The sequence below is a fragment of the Lissotriton helveticus genome, chromosome 1_1 (genome assembly GCF_964261635.1).
Source record: "Lissotriton helveticus chromosome 1_1, aLisHel1.1, whole genome shotgun sequence".
NCBI classification, from domain to species: domain Eukaryota; kingdom Metazoa; phylum Chordata; class Amphibia; order Caudata; family Salamandridae; genus Lissotriton; species Lissotriton helveticus.
This window is the reverse complement of record NC_136057.1, coordinates 1,229,188,321-1,229,209,259: the sequence shown is the minus strand read 5'-3', so window position 1 is coordinate 1,229,209,259 and position 20,939 is coordinate 1,229,188,321.

The following is a 20,939-nucleotide window of genomic DNA, read 5'->3' as shown; positions in this document are numbered from 1 at the left end:
TTGGCACCACCTCCTGAAAATATCTTTAGAAACCTTTTTTATTTTACTTTAGAACCTTTGTCTTAGGCGAGTAAGCTTTTTTCCCCAAAATAATGTAAAGTTTCAGCACTTGTAACATTTGCCAAATCATTCACCCAGGGAGTAGTTGAGGACTGTCAGCCTCGCTGCGTGTAACAGAGACGGTGTGCACATTGCATCAATATAAATCACAACAGACAAGGTCAGGATTGTCTGCTCTGGGTCCATCCATTTCTTCATCCGACCTTTTCAGCGTGGATTCAGACCAGCGGTAAGTGATGCATTGTCTAGAGTTGTCCCATGCATCAACCTTTCTTAGAACGTGGATGATTAAAGTATGAGTGCTGTCATCACACTGCATATATATGCGAAGGGTGACAAAATGGCTCCACTTTTCCATCTCTGTAGTATCCTGTACTTTGCTTTTACATATCATTGTTATCCTGAGCTTTGGGCAAATATGCTCAATTAAAATGAACACAAAACTACACCTCCTGGAATGCAGTGATGTGTTAAATAAAACAAGCATTTGCAATGCAAACAGCCTCATCTTTGGGACCTTATATGTATGTAGCTATGCAGCACATTAGCCTGGGTGCTGAAACATCTACTGTTGTTTAACATGGAGGGAAAGTAAGCACCAAACTGTGCGACACACCAGGTATTATTTTTGCTTTTTAAAACATAAATAAAAGGCATTGTCAGTTACAATGCCAATAGCTTAAAGTTACCTAAATGTGATACCTATTGTATTGCAAATTCTTGTTTTTTAAAACTTCATCACTAGCAAGACCTGGCCTACTGAAATCCCTGTATACATGGCAACATTTATTATGTAATGTAACTGTTAGTATGCACAGTGATAAAGTGACGTGATCAGTCAAGCCCCCTTTTGTACCACTTGTACAGAGGTGGGCTCCCCCTCGGCCGGCCATCGGCTGGCCATCACAACGCCGCGGCCAGCCAAAGGACGGCCATATAGGCCGTCGCTTTATTGGCTAATACCGGAAGAACATTGTCCCCAGACTTGGCATCATAAACTCATGTAAAAAGCGCGGACTCCCTCCCTGGGCCCGCCAGAAGATGTCTGCTGTGTTACCGACAACTCTAGCTGAGGCCTAAAAATCCATGCATGTGCCATTAGATAGAACATCTTGTAGTTAGGCGAGGGGTCTAGCTTCCATTGATGCAGCAGGTGCAGTGGCACCGGGGCCCAGAGACCAGAGTGGCTCTTTAGCCCAGATTATTGCTGAATGTAATAGTTCAAACAGGGGCCCATTTCCTTCCTTGCACTAGGGCCCATGACACACTGTCCATGCCACTGAGTAACACAACAAAATAGTTGAGAAAAACTAGTGGTAGGATTGTAGACTGGTGAATACAACCTACCGACTATGGGAAAAAGAAGCTCCGAGCAGAAACGGAGGGGGGGTGCAATTTAGAACCGTGACCAGGAAGCGGAGACACAGTGTTAAGGAGCATAAGGTAGCCTTCTATAGGCCTTGAAAGTAACCGACCTCGATCCCACCTCCCTCACTCCCTACCTCCTTCCCCGGAGCATCCCGCCTGGCCAAGGCTTTCCTAGATCTGTTGAGCGAAATGTTATCATTACTTTGCCAAACTGCGCATTAGGCGAGCATCACTTAAAATGTTTGCGTGACTTCACTGAAAGTAGCAACATGGGGACAGATGTATCAACATACCCCTTTGCGATTTCTAAATAGCGATTTTTAAGGAATCGCTATTTAGAAATCGCAAAATGCTATGTATGTAGAAATTCGCAATTTTTTAGTGATTTCTTCAAATTCCTTAATTGCGATTAGCAAATTGCTAATCGCAATAAAGGAATAATTTCCCATTCATTTCTATGGGCCAGGAGGCCCATAGGAATGAATGTGAAATTATTCTCAATTTGAAATTCGCAATTTGCTAATCGCAAATTGAGAATAATTTCAAGGGTGCAGGGGTGTCTCAAGAACACCCTGCTGCACCCCTGAAAATGACATGTGTGCGCATATGGCGCACATACATGCCCTAAGGGCATGTATGAGCGTCACATGGCACCTTTACAAATTGCATAAAGTGCATTTGTAAAAGAAATAGCAAATTACCACCAACTACAAGTTGGTGGCAATTTGTGATTTCTTAAATGCTTACGCAATATTAAGGAATCGCAAAATTTGCGATTCCTTAATATTGCGAGGCTTTTTGCATGATACATACCATTTCCCATTTTTTTTGTCGCAAACACTGCTATTTTGTGATTCGCAGCGTTAGCGACAAAAAAAACGCTTGATACATCTGCCCCATGGTGACTTACTGCGAGGAAGATGTTGAGAGTGGGCTCGATCGACAGTTATTGAGTGGCAGAGGGGAGGGAGAAAGCTGAAGAGGACTGACCTATATGGAGAGAGGGGAGCTGGGGCGAGAGCGATACTCTGGATGACGCGATTAGGGTGGCTTCATTGTACCGGAAGGAATAGAGGGCGTGTATATGGAAATATATGAAGAGGAGATCTCGCACAAGAGAGAAACGGAGAGAGAGGGGGTAAGAAAGCGAGAGACATGTGGATTGGGTGAAAAGAGGAGCTACGGGTGGTTATAGAGAGCTAAAGGAAAAGAGAGAAAGGCTAATGAGAGTTAATACATGGGCATCTAAATGAGATAGGGGGCCTAAGAAAGAGTGGACAGAGTATATAAAATGAAGAAATAGATATATCGAGGAAAGGAAACGGAAAGAGCTAAATATGAAAGAAATAGTGGTAAGAAGCACAGGGGTAGAGAGAGGGGTGACTAAGGTAGAAGGGAAAATGTTCGTTCTTCTTTTGTACATCTATATTAGTGTACTGGTTGCAGGTTGTGCAAACACACTTTTAACATGTCGAGTGTTTATAACCACACCAGATACCTAACCGCTCATGTGCTGGGGTGTTGTGGAAAAGAAAGGTCTCTATTCTATTCATCCTTAAGTGAGTTTGAACGTCATCAGGAGGGGCATGGTTAGGCCAACAGAGTGGCCTAACGGCTAATGCGCTCGACCTCGGACCTGGGGATCTGGGTTCGAGTCTCGGTAACGACACCAAAAACCCCCTGTGATTTTGGGTAAATCACTTAATCTTCACGTGCCTGAAAAAAATGAAAGTGTGTCTTCATGTAACGTAACTGGTGCTATGTAAAGCGCTCTGATAACTGATTCGTTTCGGTTCTAGTTCGCGCTATATAAAACTACAAAAAAATAAAGCAGCGCAGGCGCTGCAGTCGAGGAGTATGAGGAGGCCACTTCCCACTGAGTTTTTAACTACTAAACTTGGTAACGGGGCCCCATTGCATTTGCTTACATAATGATCCATGGCAACTAAGTACGTCATTGATCATCAGCAGACACATTTGTTACCTGGCCCCAAGAGGAAGGGACCTGTGGCAGAGGCAGCCATTTTTACACTCACCCAGGCCACAAATGCCATTTTCAGATGCGCACACCTATGACCAGAAGCAGCAGTCTGGGAGACAACCACCTAATTATACCATGCTTTGAGCGTGCCTGAGCCTAGTACGCACAGTGCTTTTCACTTATATTTTACTAAAAAACAATGAAAATTCCACTGCATTACTTTTATTATAATTAATATTATCATCAGTATTTTTATTATTATTATCAACAGTAGATCAGACAGAAACACATAATTACCCAATGAAACTTGCAGCGTGCTTATTGTAACAAGTCAAGAGTTAAAAAATAAAACCAAAAAAAGTCTGAAAAAAGACCGCTGGCCTCTGACAAAACTGTGAGTGATTCCAGCATACACCAACACTGTGACTAAACGGCACCCTAGTGGCCGGGATTAAGCCCAGGACAGGGGCGGTACAAATACAAATAAATAAAATAACTCCGTGGGAGCCGGTGCATGCAGCTAGTAATGCGTCAGTACTCAAAATAGAGAGCCGAGGACGTGGCGTGTCACCTCTTCCTAGTATGTAAACATTTTCGCAACCGAGTTCTGCTCTGTCTAAGGTCCTGAATATTCAGAGCAGATTTTGAGGGGGAAAAAACAGCCCCTGAGCGCATTTGTAATCCGAAACGTTAATTTTGTGTTTTTTTCTCATCCGGTTGATACAATAGGTTACGTTTGAACGTCAGTCAAGGGCACTCTGCTGTGTAGAGAAAGGAGGTGGGGGGAGCTGGGAGGGCAGGTGGATAACTTGATTTGCCATAACAACTTATTCTTTTAGGGCAAAAGAACATATGCTATTGCTACCCAATTTATAGTAGTTAGAAAGATGAAAGGCTGAGTCAGCCTTGTCCATATTCGAACAACTGACTTGCAGGCTTAAAACAGATTTTTCCTCGGCAGCCCTCTGTCCCCAATTCATGCTCCGCTTGCAGCCGAGGAGCGCTGATGCTTTTTTTATGGCCCGGACACACGTCCCGATCACCAGCTTAATAGCTCGGTGCTGCGTTATCCCTGCTTTCTGTACTCACTAACAAGGCCAAGTTAAACGGCAAACATTCCTAGTCAGAGGCGACGGGATGGCACTAATGTGGGGCATTTGCCGCTGAGAATGCCAGCCCCCGATAAAGACAGTGCTTGGGGGAGAACTATGCACACGCAAAGAAAGTGCAAGAGCGGGAGTGCGGGTGGGTGGGGGCCGAGAAGGACGGACTGCGGGTGGGGGGTAGGGGAACAAAATAGTGCCTGAAGTAAAGGGCACAGCCGCGCCCCGTGGAGGGAGTTCGGTGGGGCAGGGAGGCATTGCGGGGGAGGGGCAGGGTGGACAATGGGAAACACCGGAATATGGATAATTGCAGGTAAGGAAACAATTTAATAAATAAAACGAATTTCGTAGCGCACCATGCATCGCAAAATGCGATGCAGCGCGCTACGAAATTCGTTTTATTTTTTAAATTGTTTCCTTACCTGCAATTGTCCATATTCCGGTGTTTCCCACTGTCCACCTTGCCCCTCCCCCGCACCGCCTCCCTGCCCCACCGCACTCCCTCCACTGAAAGGGGCCAGTAGCCGTGGCAGGATACAAATGACAACATGGTCGCCATGAGGCAGGACTAACAAGCATAAAACCGGAAGGGTGCATTGAGGAAATAAGCCAAAAAGAAATATGGGTGAAGAGTGGGCAGAGCTTCCACGAAGCTTCCCCACTATAGTGTTTACTACATGCCTCGCAAAACGGGCAGTGCATGCGATGCAATGCTAGCCGAGGCCTAAAAAAACAATGGGCATATTTATCATTGTTGTTGCACCGCCCTTGCACCACACAAGGGGGTGCAAGTGCAACACACCAATAAAGTCAGATTTCTCAAGCTACGCAAGGCCACCTTGTGTGGCCCTGCATGGCTTGATAAATTTAGAGTAAGGCAATACTGCCCAAATTGCTGCGTCTCGTTACTCTGTCCCAGTGAGTCGTTCCATGGGTAGAATGTGGGTGTTCCCACGTACCCAATCATGGATTTCGGGGTACTCCCAAATTTACCGCTAGTGATAGGGAATGCGTCAAAATGCTACACCTCCCCAGGTGAGGTGTAACAAGGAGAAATATCTTAATTTTTTTCCGTCTTTTTCCTCTTTTTATGTATGCTGCATTTTAAAGCACACATAGAAAGAGGAACTGCCTCAGAAGATTGTTATGTGGAAAAAGATGTCCCTTCCTACATAAAAACGATAATTCTTATTACGCAGGCACCCCTGCACCATGGTGCAAGGGTGCGTGTATTGGCATTAGGCAGCACATTGAGCGCTAGGGCAAGGAAAAGACAGGAATGTGCCGCATAATGTTAAATATGGCGCATTCTGGCAATTTACTTTTCAAGCAATGCGGAAAAGGGGGTTGCTGCTTGAACATTTGATAAATGTGCCCCTAGATCTGCAAACATTGGTTTCCAGTGACATAGAGTCATTCTATACATGTGGCATTTATGTCAATTCATTGCAAGATGATAATATTCTACTATCATTCCAAAAGCAGGCATTTTTACTTTCAACAACAAACTAACATACTCCGAAACATGTTGTAGAAAGTGCAAAAAATTGTGGCGTTGGTCCAATAGGCTCAATTAAAATTAACCAAGACTACAATTCCCGGAATGCACTGTTTTGTTAAAAACTAGAATGGAAAAATGTGTGTTCCTGTGACTTGGAGACATCTGGTCACCCTGTACACTGCATAATGTTAAATAGTATGCCTTATCACCCCGTGCCACAAATTAACATACTCCAGTACATGGTGCAGAATGAGCCTAAAATGGTGGCATAGTGAAAATCGCTATCAGTACTAATTCCAGTGGTAAAAAGAATGCTTATAAACCTATGGAAGACACAATTCCAAAAAGCATGCAACACAGTCAACCAAATTGACAGATTTTCTGGCCCAACAAAAATACAGATTACATAAAATATGCTGGATTTAAAGTCAATAGGAAATCCTTGAAAGAAATCTAGATTTACGGCCTCATTATGGGTTGGTCGGACTTTGGTGCAGATATGCCCCGGGGTCAGATTTTACATAATCGATTGGTATACCCCCCGTGCCGCACGGCCACCAGCTGCTGCGTGTGCCCCCTGCCGCCCTCTGCCTCGCTGCTGCCTCGTTGCCGGCTCCCGCCGCTGCGAGTGGTTTTTGTATTGTTTTGACGGATATTTGTGCTTGTCTGTGTTAACCTTGTTTTTCCCTGCTGTTGCGCCCATCTGTGCCTGTTTTTGACGGATATTTGTGCTTGTCTGTGTTAACCTTGTTTTTCCCTGCTGTTGCGCCCATCTGTGCCTGTTTTGACGGATATTTGTGCTTGTCTGTGTCAACCTTGTTTTTTCCTACTGTTGCGTTCATTTGTGCCTGTATTTTTATTGCATTGTACTTCCTCCGTGTTGCCCTCCTTCCTTGTTGCCCGCCTACCGCCTACCTCGACGCCCCCCGCCCTCCCTTTCCCGCCACCGCCGCTTGGCCCTGCCCCTTTCTGCCTTCTGTAACCCTCCCCGCTCCCGCCTCCCAGCTGCTCCGCCCACCCGCGCACTTCGCCTTAAATGGCGACCGTGCGAACGCGCAGCGTTGACGCGCAGCGGGCGCGCCGATTGTGCGCCGAAGGCGCGCCAAAGGTAAGCCCGTCTGCGCCCGTCCACGCCTGGACCGCGCCCAGTGCCAGGACCCCTGGCCCCCACCGACGGAAGCCGACCCGACGAACCTACAGCGCCGCCGACCTCATCGCACTCAACACCGGCCACATCCCAGGATGTCACCGAGCCGCCCCGAAGCACACCCACGGACCCTTCAGCTGCCTCGCCTGCAAGTTCACCTGCATCCGGACCTTCCCTGCACCCGCCAAGCCGAACTCCAGCAGCACCCACCTCAAGTGCATCCTGCTCAACACCCGCTCCGTCCACAGACACGCCGTAGAACTCTGGAACCTGCTCGACACCACCGCCCCCGACGTTGCCTTCATCACCGAGACCTGGATGAACGCCTCCTCAGCCCCAGACATCGCCATCGCCATCCCAGAGGGCTACAAGATCACCCGGAGGGACCGCGACAACCAGACCGGAGGAGGCATCGCCATCATCCACAGAGACACCATCCGCATCACGACCAACACCGACGACACCCTCACCACCGCTGAACACCTGCACTTCCAGATCCACACCAACCCGAAGACCACCCTCAGAGGCACCCTGATCTACCGACCCCCGGGACCGCGTACACGATTCAGCGAGGACATCGCCGACTTCGCCAGCCCGCACGCTCTCCCCTCCGCCGACTACATCCTCCTGGGGGACCTCAACTTCCACCTGGAGAACAACAACGACCGCAACACCATCACCCTGCTCGACAACCTTGACAACCTCGGACTCAAGCAGCTAGTGACCACCCCCACCCACCTCGCCGGACACACACTCGACGCCGTCTTCTCATCCAGCAAAGACGTCACCTTCAGCCACGCAACAGGACTCCACTGGACGGACCACAGCTGCGTCCACTTCACCTTCAGAAGAACGACGATCCACCACCTCCAGCAACAGGTTGCTCGAAGAAGCTGGAACAAGATCACAGCCGACCAGCTCACCGCCTCCCTGAGCCAGCACCCTCCCGCCAACTCAGCGAACCCCAGCCAGGCCGCCGACAACCTCACGAAGTGGATCAGCAACTGCGCGGACGAACTCGCCCCTCTGAGGACCCCGCCCAGCAGATCCTGCAGCAGAAAAACACCATGGTTCACCGACGAACTCAAGTGCTCCAAGAAGAACTGTCGAGCCCTCGAGAAAGCCTGGAGAAGGGAACCAACGACGGACAACATGACCACCCTCAAGCTCGCCACCCGGAAACACCACCAACTGATCCGCGCCACCAAGAAAAATGCATACAAGGACCGGCTGGACAACAACGCACACAACTGCAAGGAACTCTTCAACATCGTGAAAGAGCTCTCCAACCCCAACGCCGGAAACAACGACATCACCCCGTCGCAAGACCTCTGCAACTCCCTCGCGTCCTACTTCCACAACAAGATCACGGACATACACAACAGCTTCAACAACCAACCAACGCAAGCCACAACCGCAACGACGCCACCATCCACCACCCTCCGCACCTGGACCCCGATCAGCACCGAAGACACCATCCGCACCATGAACTCCATCCATTCCGGATCTCCGACTGACCCCTGCCCTCACCACGTCTTCAACAAGGCCGACGCTGTCCTCGCACCCCACCTGCGGGACATCATCAACACCTCCTTCGACTCCGCCACCTTCCCTGAGAGCTGGAAGCACGCCGAACTCAGCGCTCTCCTCAAGAAACCCACAGCAGACCCCACCGACCTCAAGAACTACCGTCCCATCTCGCTCCTCCCGTTCCCGGCCAAAGTCATCGAGAAGACCATCAACAAACAGCTGGCCGCCTTCCTCGAGACGAATGGATCCCTCGACCCCTCACAGTCCGGCTTCCGAGCAAACCACAGCACCGAGACCGCCCTCATCGCCGCCACCGACGACCTTCGAACTCTGATGGACAACGGAGAAACAGCGGCCCTCATCCTCCTGGACCTCTCCGCGGCTTTCGACACTGTCTGCCACCGCACCCTAGTACAGCGCCTCAGCAACATCGGAATCCAGGAGAAGGCACTGGAATGGATCACCTCCTTCCTCGACGGAAGAACACAAAGAGTCCGCCTACCACCGTACAAGTCAGAGGCCACCAAAGTCATCTGCGGCGTACCCCAAGGATCCTCGCTGAGCCCAACCCTCTTCAACGTCTACATGAGCCCCCTCGCGGCCATCGCACGCCAACACAACCTGAACATCATCTCCTACGCCGACGACACCCAGCTGATCCTCTCCCTGACCAACGACCCCGCCACCGCCAGAGCCAACCTGCACGAAGGGATGAGAGACGTAGCCGAATGGATGACGACCAGCCGCCTGAAACTGAACTCAGACAAGACGGAGGTCCTCATCCTGGGCTCCACGCCCTCCGCCTGGGACGACTCCTGGTGGCCCCCCGCCCTGGGCACCGCACCCAAACCGACGGACCACGCACGCAACCTGGGCTTCATCCTGGACTCCTCCCTCTCCATGACCAGACAAGTCAACGCCGTCTCCTCGTCATGCTTCAACATCCTGCGCATGCTACGTAAGATCTTCCGGTGGATCCCCACCGAGACGAGGAAGACGGTCACCCAAGCCCTCGTCACCAGCCGACTGGACTACGGCAACGCCCTCTACGCCGGAACCACTGCCAAACTCCAGAAGAGACTCCAGCGGATCCAGAACGCCTCGGCGAGACTCATCCTCGACATCCCCCGACGCAGCCACATCTCCGGACACCTGAGAGATCTGCACTGGCTCCCGGTCAACAAGAGAATCACCTTCCGGCTCCTCACCCACGCGCACAAAGCCCTACACGACCAAGGCCCGAGCTACCTCAACAACCGGATCAACTTCTACACTCCCAAGCGCCTCCTCAGATCAACCAACCACGCCCTCGCCGCCGTCCCCCGCATCCGAAGAGCGACAACAGGAGGAAGATCCTTCTCCTACCTGGCCGCCAAGACCTGGAACTCACTTCCGACCAATCTGCGCCTGACCCAAGACCACCTCTCCTTCAGGAAGAAGCTCAAGACCTGGCTGTTCGAGCAGTAGCGGCACCCCCCCCCCCTCCCAGCGCCTTGAGACCCTACGGGTGAGTAGTGCGCTATACAAATGACCTGATTGATTGATTGATTGATTATTTCCATACCCAAATATTGCCATTACAGCTTTTTTAACAAAAGGTGAAATAACTGCTCAGACCTGGAGTCACTGTGGGGCATTTTACCAACAACTAGCGATATTTATCCCTAAATGGGCTTAGCGATTATTTTTTTAACCCAAGCATCGCCGGATATTATCGCAGAGATAACATGCTATTAGCAACGTTTATCTCTAAAGTGATAAAATATCCGACGTTAGCGGCGAAATGCGTGAATATTGCTGGTAATCCAGCGATATTCACGCATTATCACTAATGAGAACTTAGCCAAAATATCCAACTCCCATTGGCTAAGAACTGGTATGAGCAGGCGTTAGTTTTTGGAGATATTCGCACTTAGCGTGAATATTTCCATCGCTACGCCTGCCTTGCTAATAGGTGATAGCGACGTTAGCGACTGCTTTCAGGTTGGGTACGCCCACTTTGCATGTCATTAGCGATAAATATCGCTGACATGCAAAGCTGGCCCCAAACCACTCGCTATCGCCTACTAGCTGTTGCTAACTGCTATTAGCGACAGCTTGCTAATAGGGCGATAGAATTATCGCCGCTTAGCGGCCAAAAACGGACGCTAAAGCGGCGATAATCACATATCGCCAGGCTTGGTAATATGCCCCTGTGTGCTTTACAGGGCAGTTTTTCTCAATTTCAGTGAAAATAAGGCTGATGTTTTCTGCCTGCTATGAGCAGGTGGAAGTGTCAACAAGACTGCCTGTCCCGGGAAAGGTCCAGGGCTTTCTTATCTTGAACCGAACCCGAGCAGGAGGAGCACTGTCTGCTCCTCTTGGACTGCTGGAGGGCAAAAGAAGAGGCCATGCAAGTCTGCTGTCTGCAACCCCTGCCCTGAAACATTTGTGAGAGGCCTCAGAGGCCTGGTGTCTCCAGGCCAAGAATTATATGTCAGGAGTTGTCAGATCCAATAATTCTGGACTGAGACACACTTGGGGTATTTCAACCAGATTTATCACTCTGGGTGAAATAAACTAACACTTAATGGGGATCGTAGTTAATGTACTTCTTGTTAGACGTGCATGTACTTTAATTCCAATAAATGGTTGTTTTCATTGAACTTTCTGTTGTATTTCTCTACTTGGAGCGGAAACTTTGTGCTCACATTGTCTTCTTCAGATACCTGTGGACATCTGTGACATCTGACTGTAATGTATGTAAGTCCCTGAAGCTGTTGGCTAAGTGAGCTGAAGACGATATCTTACAATTTCATTGTATTCATGTTACCTACCAAATAATAGGAAGATTGGCTTGGTATTTATCTTTTGCCTGATACAAAATGGCCACCATGAATTCTCGGTCTAGCAGAGCCCAGACCTGCATTTTCTTGCAGTACCTTGAGTCCTGTAGCACAAATTGAGGTGGCAGAGCCCAGGGACTGGAGCAGGCAATGGCTACAAGAGACAGCATGGAGACAGGCTAAGACATCTATGTACAATTACAATTATTCTTACTTGATGAATGCTTTCTATTTTGACGTAAAAGCAATGCGTTTGATCGATCAGAACCGTTTCTAAGAAGAAATAACAGTCATAGGCCTGAGTGCCATTGTGCATCGTGATTTGGGTTGGGACCACTGACTGGCGTGCTTGTATTATAGTAGTTACTTATGATGGGGAATAGAAGGTAGTATGTGTGACTTGTTGTAAGAATGGACAGTGAATCATCTGAATTGAGCCTTCTGCTGTGAAGATAATGATTTGGAAGGTGTGAAGGAGTTTGTGGGGCCAGATGTTAAGGTCTCCTGCCATGAATTGCTCCAACCGACAGGAGATTACTGGTCAGTAAAACTTGAAAGTTTGCAAACTTCACATGATGCAAACTTTGCCATATTTTATTAGTCTGCAAAAAATTGTTGATGGAAGAATTGTATCACAAGCCCTTTTTTTGCAACATAATTTCACGACTACAAATGAAAGTTTGCTCAGATTTTGTTTCCCTGTAGCATTTTGTGCTGAGAGTTATTGCCCCATAATTTAAGGTTTGCTACTTGCACTATAGTTGCGAAAGTTGCAAAGGTTTGAGCGCACCTTCTTGAAATCTGTGGGATAAAAAGTTCAACATTTTGCATATCCATTCTGGAGAATGGTCAGGTTGGAAATTTGCATAGCTAGTAGGTGGTAGACACTGGCAAGAATGAAATAAGATTCAAAGGTTATAGTGGGAGTGCTGGGTTATTGGGAGAGGTTACTTCTCCTATACAGTCATGTAAAATGCTACTGTGTTTGCCATTTAAAATGGAACAGCTGGTTACATTCTGTTTTCTAGACATGCAGTATTACGAGTTTTGTGTAGTTTGTTTTTTGACTCAATCCCCAAAGGACTTTTGAGAACACACACTTTCTCTCTCTATATAGGAGCCAATTTATAAGGGGAAATACACCTACCTACTCACCTGAGATGTTGGATTGTTAAGTAAGTCATATTGTGTCCTGCAATTGCCTATTCATTTCACCTTACATATTTTGTTTGTCTGATCATTAAATGTGAGCTCTTGCTGGGTTAGGAATGTGCCAGCTGTGCAGCATACATGAAGTGCACCGGTAGCAAAATATGGTGCAGAGGCTGGCAAGGTGGCCATAGTTAAAAAACGACAGGTTTCTGCACCACTTTCAGTCAGACCTCTCAGGATTTCCTTCAGTATTTCATAATTCTCTTTGAGGGAGGATAGATGAAGTGCTGTGAATGGAAAAAACACAAATGAAGCTGTGGTTCTTTACTATGCAGCATCTTGCTCCTTTTAGAAGGGGGCAGAAGGGATGACAGGTAAGTGTCCCAACTGGGCTGATCTCCCAATATAAGATATGTGCAGGGATACAGGGACGGTGATAGAGACATTGACACTAACTGTCCGTCAACTGGAAACAGAGTGGTGATAAAATGCTAGTATATCAGAGGAATGGTCCAGTCAGAGACGTAATCTGAAGGATTGCATTGCTGCTGCACATGGTGGATGGCCACAGCATATTTCACAATAGGAGGTCCAAGGCTCCTGGGTGCCTGATATCAACTTGCTGGAGAAAAGCACATATTCAGAGTACCACTGACTAAAATTAACACCTTGTGAAGTGTGAGGTGTTCATTGTCTTGCCATACCCCCACTTTGTTGGTTTTCCCATGAATGGAAAGGGACTGATCTTACAAGGATCATGACAGAAATGTCCTCGTTTGGTTTTCTGACTGATAGGTGAAATATTAATAATTTAGAGTCATCTGTTTAGGGGAAAAAAACGTGTCTTTACTGTGTTTCTAGGAGATCTTGAATATTCCTTATTGTATTGATTTTGCAGAGTTTCCATGTGTTGTTCTTTATATCTTATTTGGAGTGGGTTTCACTCACTAACTAGCAATCAGAAACATCTTGAAAGTAATGGAACAAGTCTTGTGGTATATCCTCAGGATCAGAGGTCTCACTCTAGGATTTCTGTGTTTAGTGTTAAAGGTCAAGCACCAATAATTCAATCAGTTGCCCTTTGTGTCAGTATAGACAATTTGCTCACCATTTGTATGTACTGAAAGTCCAGTGATGTCTGGCTTATATATAGAACTACATAGTGAGTCAAGTCTTCATCAAGTCAAAGGATATTTCCAGGTCCTACCCTACTTCAACCCGAGGGAGTTGGTGGATAACATGTTGGGTTAAACTTGACCTAAAATGTAAGTAATCGCTGATCTTTCTAAGTGATTCTGCTTTTATACCTTTCCACACTCGTCCTATTGTTGCATTACCTCATGACAGGACCGGCTTTAGCACTGGTGGCGCCCAGTGCGACAATCATTTTTGGACCACTCACACCCCATGACTGTCTCCTCAGATTCTCTCACTACCACGGGATAAAATGCCCCTCATTTCTCCAATTATAAGTTATTACTAAACACAGCACTCCCCACTGAGTTCAGCACCCCCTCCACAGGTCAGCGCCCAGTGCGGTCGCACCGGTCTCACGGCCCTAAAGCCGGCCCTGCCTCATGATCTGCTTGTGCTATCTGTTGAATGAGCTATGGTCCTCCACTAAACATAAAGATAGCTGCTCAATTGTCTTTTGGACTCTTTCTTTAATGCCAATTCGAAATGGCAGGCCAAAATACAAGCTGTTTTGGTTGAAGAGAAAATGTCGGCATTTTTTCCAGAAAAGTTTCCCATATTTACATAAATTACCAAGACTACTAACTGTTACCGCTGGATATGTTGACGATTATCAGTCAACATGCAATGAAACCTATAAATCAGTCAATATGCTTTTCCAGCTGGAAATATAAAATGTCACACCAATGCTTGCACCTGTTGGTTTGACTATGGGCCTGGTTTAGAGTTCAGAGGACGAGTTACTCCCTCATCTGCTGTATTACAAGCGTCATTGGCTATAACGCTCTTGTAATATGGATATCCAGCACATTTGTGATGGAGTAGTTCCGTCCGCCAACTCTAAATTAGGGCCTATGTCACTATCTAATGCGTGAGTCCAACTTTTGGGACACGAACTGGGCTCTTTATGAATTTTCAACAAATCACTGCTTATGTAAATGACTCGCAATTACTGTATGCAAGACATCTTGATATTCTTGCCATAGATAGATCAACCTTTGACACCGCGGGGTATCTTAAAGTGATTGCAGCGGTGCTTCCAGTGTAGTAGTCACAGATGCTTTCCTTGTTCCATCTCTTCGACCCTGCCTCAGATCTAGATGTTTTCTGCGTCGTCTCTCCTGAAGCTGGTTAAGCTTAAATGCTGCCCGCCATTTAGGATATGGATTTAGGTTTGAGCGCTCTATCTGAAAAGATATTTACTTTCGCTCTCAGAGGTATTTGTTGGTGAAGCCAGCTATCATTCAGCAGAAGGTCGAGAGATAAACTTCAGTTGCAGGATAACCCAGAGGCTACGAGGTTTCACTGGACAATAAATAGAAAACTGCAATGAGTTCAAAACCATTTATTTTATTTATAGGATCAACATAGTCTGGGTTAAGCTTGCCAGAAAATGTTTTAGAGAGCGCTCTCTCTGCCTTCCTTACAAACCCCTAAAGGCAATGCATACTGTCTGTTGTTCTCCTTAGTAAAAGCAACTAGACAAAGCGGAAGCAATGAGCAATCCCATTATATTTTGAATTACATTAATACAATAGGAAGAGTATATACACCTGTTGTGTTCAGCGCCTTACTTATAACGAATTTTAAAGTCAAATTCAGCAAGCTTCTGAAAATAAAATCGTTGGTTCTAAAATATTGCACTAATGGTCTCTTCCAGATCAGCATGAGTTAAAAGATATGTATTGGGTTGAATTGTCACAGACATTACATCTGTCTGGAAATGACAGATTTAGATGCTCACATTTCCAGTGACATGGTGATAATAGGTTTCATGTCAATCATTCTCAATTATGGTGCAGGCATATGCTGACTTCAGGCGGGGAAGCGACATGCTGTGTCATAGCTCATCGGAAATATTGCTATTTGAAGCAAAGCTTGGAACTTTGTCAAGAAATATGCATCTATTGACAAATACATTTTTTGTTTTCCCAATGAATGCATTTTTTTGAAAACTCCGATGCTAAAAATTCCTAATAATTCTATACATCAAGTGCTGGATTACGTAGTCTGCACTGGACAATTTTCCACTTCTGTAAGGTAATTTTCTACAAATTTCGAACGCATATTTGTTCCGACCAGAATGTACTTTTTTCACGGGCTCACACTGCATACGTTTTTTGACACTGGTTTTAATGCAAAAGTCACCTGTAAATTGCCTTCCATTACGTTCGAAATTGCCCAGATCCATTTTTAGACATACTCATCATCCTCTAGATAAATCCACCTTCCCTACTGGCTTTGCCCAAATGCCAGAAGGGCTATCGCTGCCACCACGTCTTGCTCAAGGGTAAAACTGGGTTTTGGCATTTCTCAAACAAATCCATGAAAGATGTTTGAAATCTATTTTAGTGTTCAAATAAAGTGGTACCATTAGGGCCTTATTCTGATGTTGGTGGGCCCGCTACCAACAGATGTCTGTGGCAGGCCCACCAACATCTGCAGAAGTGGCATAATCCAGCGATGGGAGACATCAGGTGTAGGGACCGACTGCTGTTTTTCCGATGCGCTCAATGAGCCCTTCGGTGCAGCGTTGGATCGTAATCCCTACAATAGGGGCAGTGCCTGCTCAGGCACCGCCTTAGGGATTACAATGTCCGTTTCCCTCTGCCTTTTCAGGGTGGTTTGACCGCCCTGAAAAGAAAGACTGAAAGGGGCTTTGGGGACCCCAAGCAGAGAACCTTTCTGCCCTGGGCCACCACGATTGTGCCACTGGGGCACACGAGGTGCCACCTCAAACACCCATTCACCCTGCCCAGGCCCAGCGTGTGGCCTGGCACACAGCGCAGGGATGTTTGTAAATATGCCTTTTTCAGTTGTGCCTTCATGGCGGTCGGATCATAATAAGACAGGTGGAGCCGGCCACTACATGTCGGGCGGATTCCACCCGTATACGATGTACGTTAGACGCTCGTATGACCGGCATCGTAATGAGGGGCATAATTCTTACTAAATTGTTCTACAATTGTATTGCTGTGTGGAAAGGGACAGCTATGCCCAGAGATCATGTTTATCCTTTTTATTAACTTTATTATACAACATTCTCTGTAGAAAAACGTCCACCACTCAGACAGAATAGCGAGTTGGAAATGTCGACTTACACAAATTTGGAGTTTGAAATATTGTGACACAGAAAAATCGACAGCAAGAATATCGAATTTAGGGGGCGTGGTCTGGCATCAGCCAAGATGGCAGCATAACTTTTCTGCTCCTTCCAGGATCTCGCTGCAACCCGCAATATCCGATGTTGATCCGGTAGCTGGAGGGAGAAGACGGCCAGCGCAGCTTTCCGGACAAAATCCTGAGACGCGGGAGGTGTCTCTGACCCCAGACGGTGTGCAGCCCATGCGCGGTGTCAAAAGGCCTGCCTGGCAAACAGCGATGAGCTCCGGAGGTCGAAGGGGCGGAGTCGCGTCTGCATGCAGCCTAATCTTGGAGCGCACCGCCCGGGATCTCCGACACTCGAGATCTGCTGCATGGAACCTGTGGCTGGATTGTCTGCCAGTGAGCTGGATCCTGGAGGCCGCGCAGCCTGAGAACTATCGGCGCTGTGCTCCCCTTGGCCTGCCATCTACTTGGTGGAGCCCCCTGGTGGTTTCTGTGAGGTACCTGTGGGACCCATTACTCAGCAGTCGGGTTTGGTATGACCGGTGGAGGGACTCCCCTGTTTGATCCAAGGGGTACACAGCAGCATCTGAGGGCCCCTCCCCTTTTTGTTAATGACCGCATTGGGCCTGTGCTTGTGGCAAATCTGGATGGTCTGCTTCCAGTGGGCTCAGTCCGGGACCTGCATCATTATGACCCGCTGATTGGAGCCTGCGGTCGACGCCAGAATTTGCACCTAGGGCTCGGCTCTTTGAGCCGCGCAGATCAAGTGGGGTCAGCGACTGGTGTTGTACGACGTGCCCTTTGTTGCGGTGAGCCAGCTGGTGCCTACAAGACCACGCAGAGAAAGCATACAGGGGTGAGGCTGGGCACTGTGTGAGAAACAAGGGGGCCATCCTTGGCCGTTCTGGAGAAGGGTGCTGGATCCCCTGTAGGCCTCCTACTTTACCAGCGACGACATGGGACCAGTGCTTGGGGTGAACTGAGGCCATCAGCGGAGGGTGGATGAGCGGCTTCAGCTGGGCTACAGGGGTCACCTTTAGGCAACGTGTGTGCCATCCTTGGGTGGTGAAGCTCCATAGGGCGTGAGGAATGGCGACCTCCCCTGCATGTCACTCTGTTCAAGTCCATCCTGGAAGTGGAGTGCCAGTGGTTGTAGCGGGTCAAGAGTGAGTACAGCCAGAGGGACCTCTATGTGTCTGCCCTGTGAACTTTCTGTGACACCCTCTTCTCTGTGGGGTTCACGGGTACTGCAAGTGGGTCATTAGGCACTTATTGGAGTGAGTGAAAAGGGGAGAAATCACAATCAAAGTGGGCCCCTGTGAAACTCGGTGATTGGAGACAAGTCAAGGGGGAGGCTTGTAGGGGGCCTTTACGGTGGTGAAGTGACTCTATGTTCCCAAACACCGTGAACCTGATCATGACCAAACCAAAGGGGACCCCAGCGGCTTTGCAGATAATAAACTGGACAAATATGCAGTACCACATCAGCTGGTATCCATGGAGGGAGTGACTGGGGACAAATCAGCCGGAGAGGAGTCGTTCCTCAGTTCAATCATGTCAGAGATTCAATGTTTGGGAACGACTCTGGAGAAATTGATAGGTTACCATTAAGATGAACTTAATGAGGGCGGACATGTGGAAAACCTCCGAGAGGTTCACAGCAACTGAGGAGAAAGGAAGGGAGCTCCAGTCTGTGATGTGTATGCTGGAGGAACGTGTACAGAAATTTGTGCACCAACGTAAACGTAAGGTTGCCCTGAGTTTGGACGACCAGGAAGGAAGGGCCGGCTGCAATAACATTAGTGGGGTAGGAGTGCCTTAGGGGGCAGAAGGCCCCAGCAATAATCTCTTCATTGAAGACCTTATCTTGAACCACCTTAAACCTAGGAGACTGTCTACCCTGTTTACTGTGGAGAGAGCACACTGGACCCCGAAACCCTAAGCCGAAACCCGGGGCTCCTCCTCAGAAAATCATTGTGCGTGTCCTGAACTTAAGAGACTGGGACACAATTTGAAGGTGGCTAGAGCGAGTGGCAATCTCCCCTTTGAAAACCTGACAGTTCGGTTCTTCTCGAATTTCACTCTGAGTGTGCAGCAGGAAAGGCACACGTTCGACAAAGTGAAACCTGCCCTTCGAGAGAAGGGGATAAAATACATGATGCTTTTCCTGGCCAAGCTCAAGGTCTTAGAGAATGATAAATCCTTGTTTTTCATGTCGCCTGCAGAGGTCCAACAATGGCTGGATGGTGGACCCCACCAACCACACAATCGTCACCATGAAGGGGTTTGGCACGGAAGTCGCTTCCGCACTAAGGTCGGGATCCAGACCCAGGAGCTCCCTGTCTGGAAGCGCCACGAGTGAAACAATGTATCCTGGGAAGTAAGGGACAGGACTGTGCATTGTTGTATGATTTTGTGGGGCTTGCGGTAACGTCTTTAATGTACGTTAATGGAGCTCTTATTCAAGCTATGAAGAAGTTTAAGACTCATCCGGATGGGGCAATGTTTGTATGCTCCAGCTTTACGATGGTTTGAGGGGAGGAGTTGGGGGCCTGGGAGGGAGCGGACTTGGGTGAAGGCCCCAGAGAGCCCTACATTAGTTATTTGTGTATTGGGCAACAGGCGCTCTGCTATTGGGGATGTAGGTAGTTCTAGAACTTCGAGGCAGGGTTGCCGGGTGAGAGGATACTGTTATGGGTTTTTGTATTTTTTGTGTTATTCAAATTTTGGGTCTTGCCTCAGATCCGATGCTTCAACATTTGAGTCAGAAAAGGGGGTGGTGATGAACAGAGTGCCTGAATAAAGCAGACCACTCTTACCCAGTCCAAAGATCAGGGCTTGATCCATCACCGTTTTTTAGCTCACTGCACCATCCCAGCTCAGAACTTGGCTATATGCAAATTAGTCTGTTCCTGTCCCAGTGCATGATGGGAACAGGGCAAACCAAACTACCAAGCCAATTCTTATACTGGGAAGGAAACAAGCTTCCGGGGACCGGTTTCTGCCATTTCAGGCGTCGTCGGCCCGGCTTGCTTGAATCCTGATGGTGCAATGAGCAAGGGACTCACATCTGAGTATACCCTTCCACGCTTATGGTGGACAAAATGATTCAGAAAAGGGGGTGGTGATGAACAGAGTGCCTGAATAAAGCAGACCACTCTTACCCAGTCCAAAGATCAGGGCTTGATTCATCACCGTTTTTAGCTCACTGCACCATCCCAGCTCAGAACTTGGCTATATGCAAATTAGTCTGTTCCTGTCCCAGTGCATGATGGGAACAGGGCAAACCAAACTACCAAGCCAATTCTTATACTGGGAAGGAAACAAGCTTCCGGGGACCGGTTTCTGCCATTTCAGGCGTCGTCGGCCCGGCTTGCTTGAATCCTGATGGTGCAATGAGCAAGGGACTCACATCTGAGTATACCCTTCCATGCTTATGGTGGACAAAATGATTCAGAAAAGGGGGTGGTGATGAACAGAGTGCCTGAATAAAGCAGACCACTCTTACCCAGTCCAAAGATCAGGGCTTGATCTGCCCTGTTCCCATGATGCACTGGGCCAGGGACAGACTAATTTGCATATAGCCAGGTTCTGAGCTGGGATGGGGCAGTGAGCTAAATAACGGTGATGGATCAAGCCCTGATCTTTGGACTGGGTAAGATTGGTCTGCTTAATTCAGACACTCTGTTCATCACCACCCTCTTTTCTGAATCATTTTGTCCACCATAAGCGTGGAAGGGTATACTCAGACATGAGTCCCTTGCTCACTGCTCCATCAGGATTCAAGCAAGCCGGGCCGACGACGCCTGAAATGGCAGAAACCGGTCCCCGGAAGCTTGTCTCCTTTCTGGTGAAGAATTGGCTTGGTAGTTTGGTCTGCCCTGTTCCCATGATGCACTGGGCCAGGGACAGACTAATTTGCATATAGCCAGGTTCTGAGCTGGGATGGGGCAGTGAGCTAAATAACGGT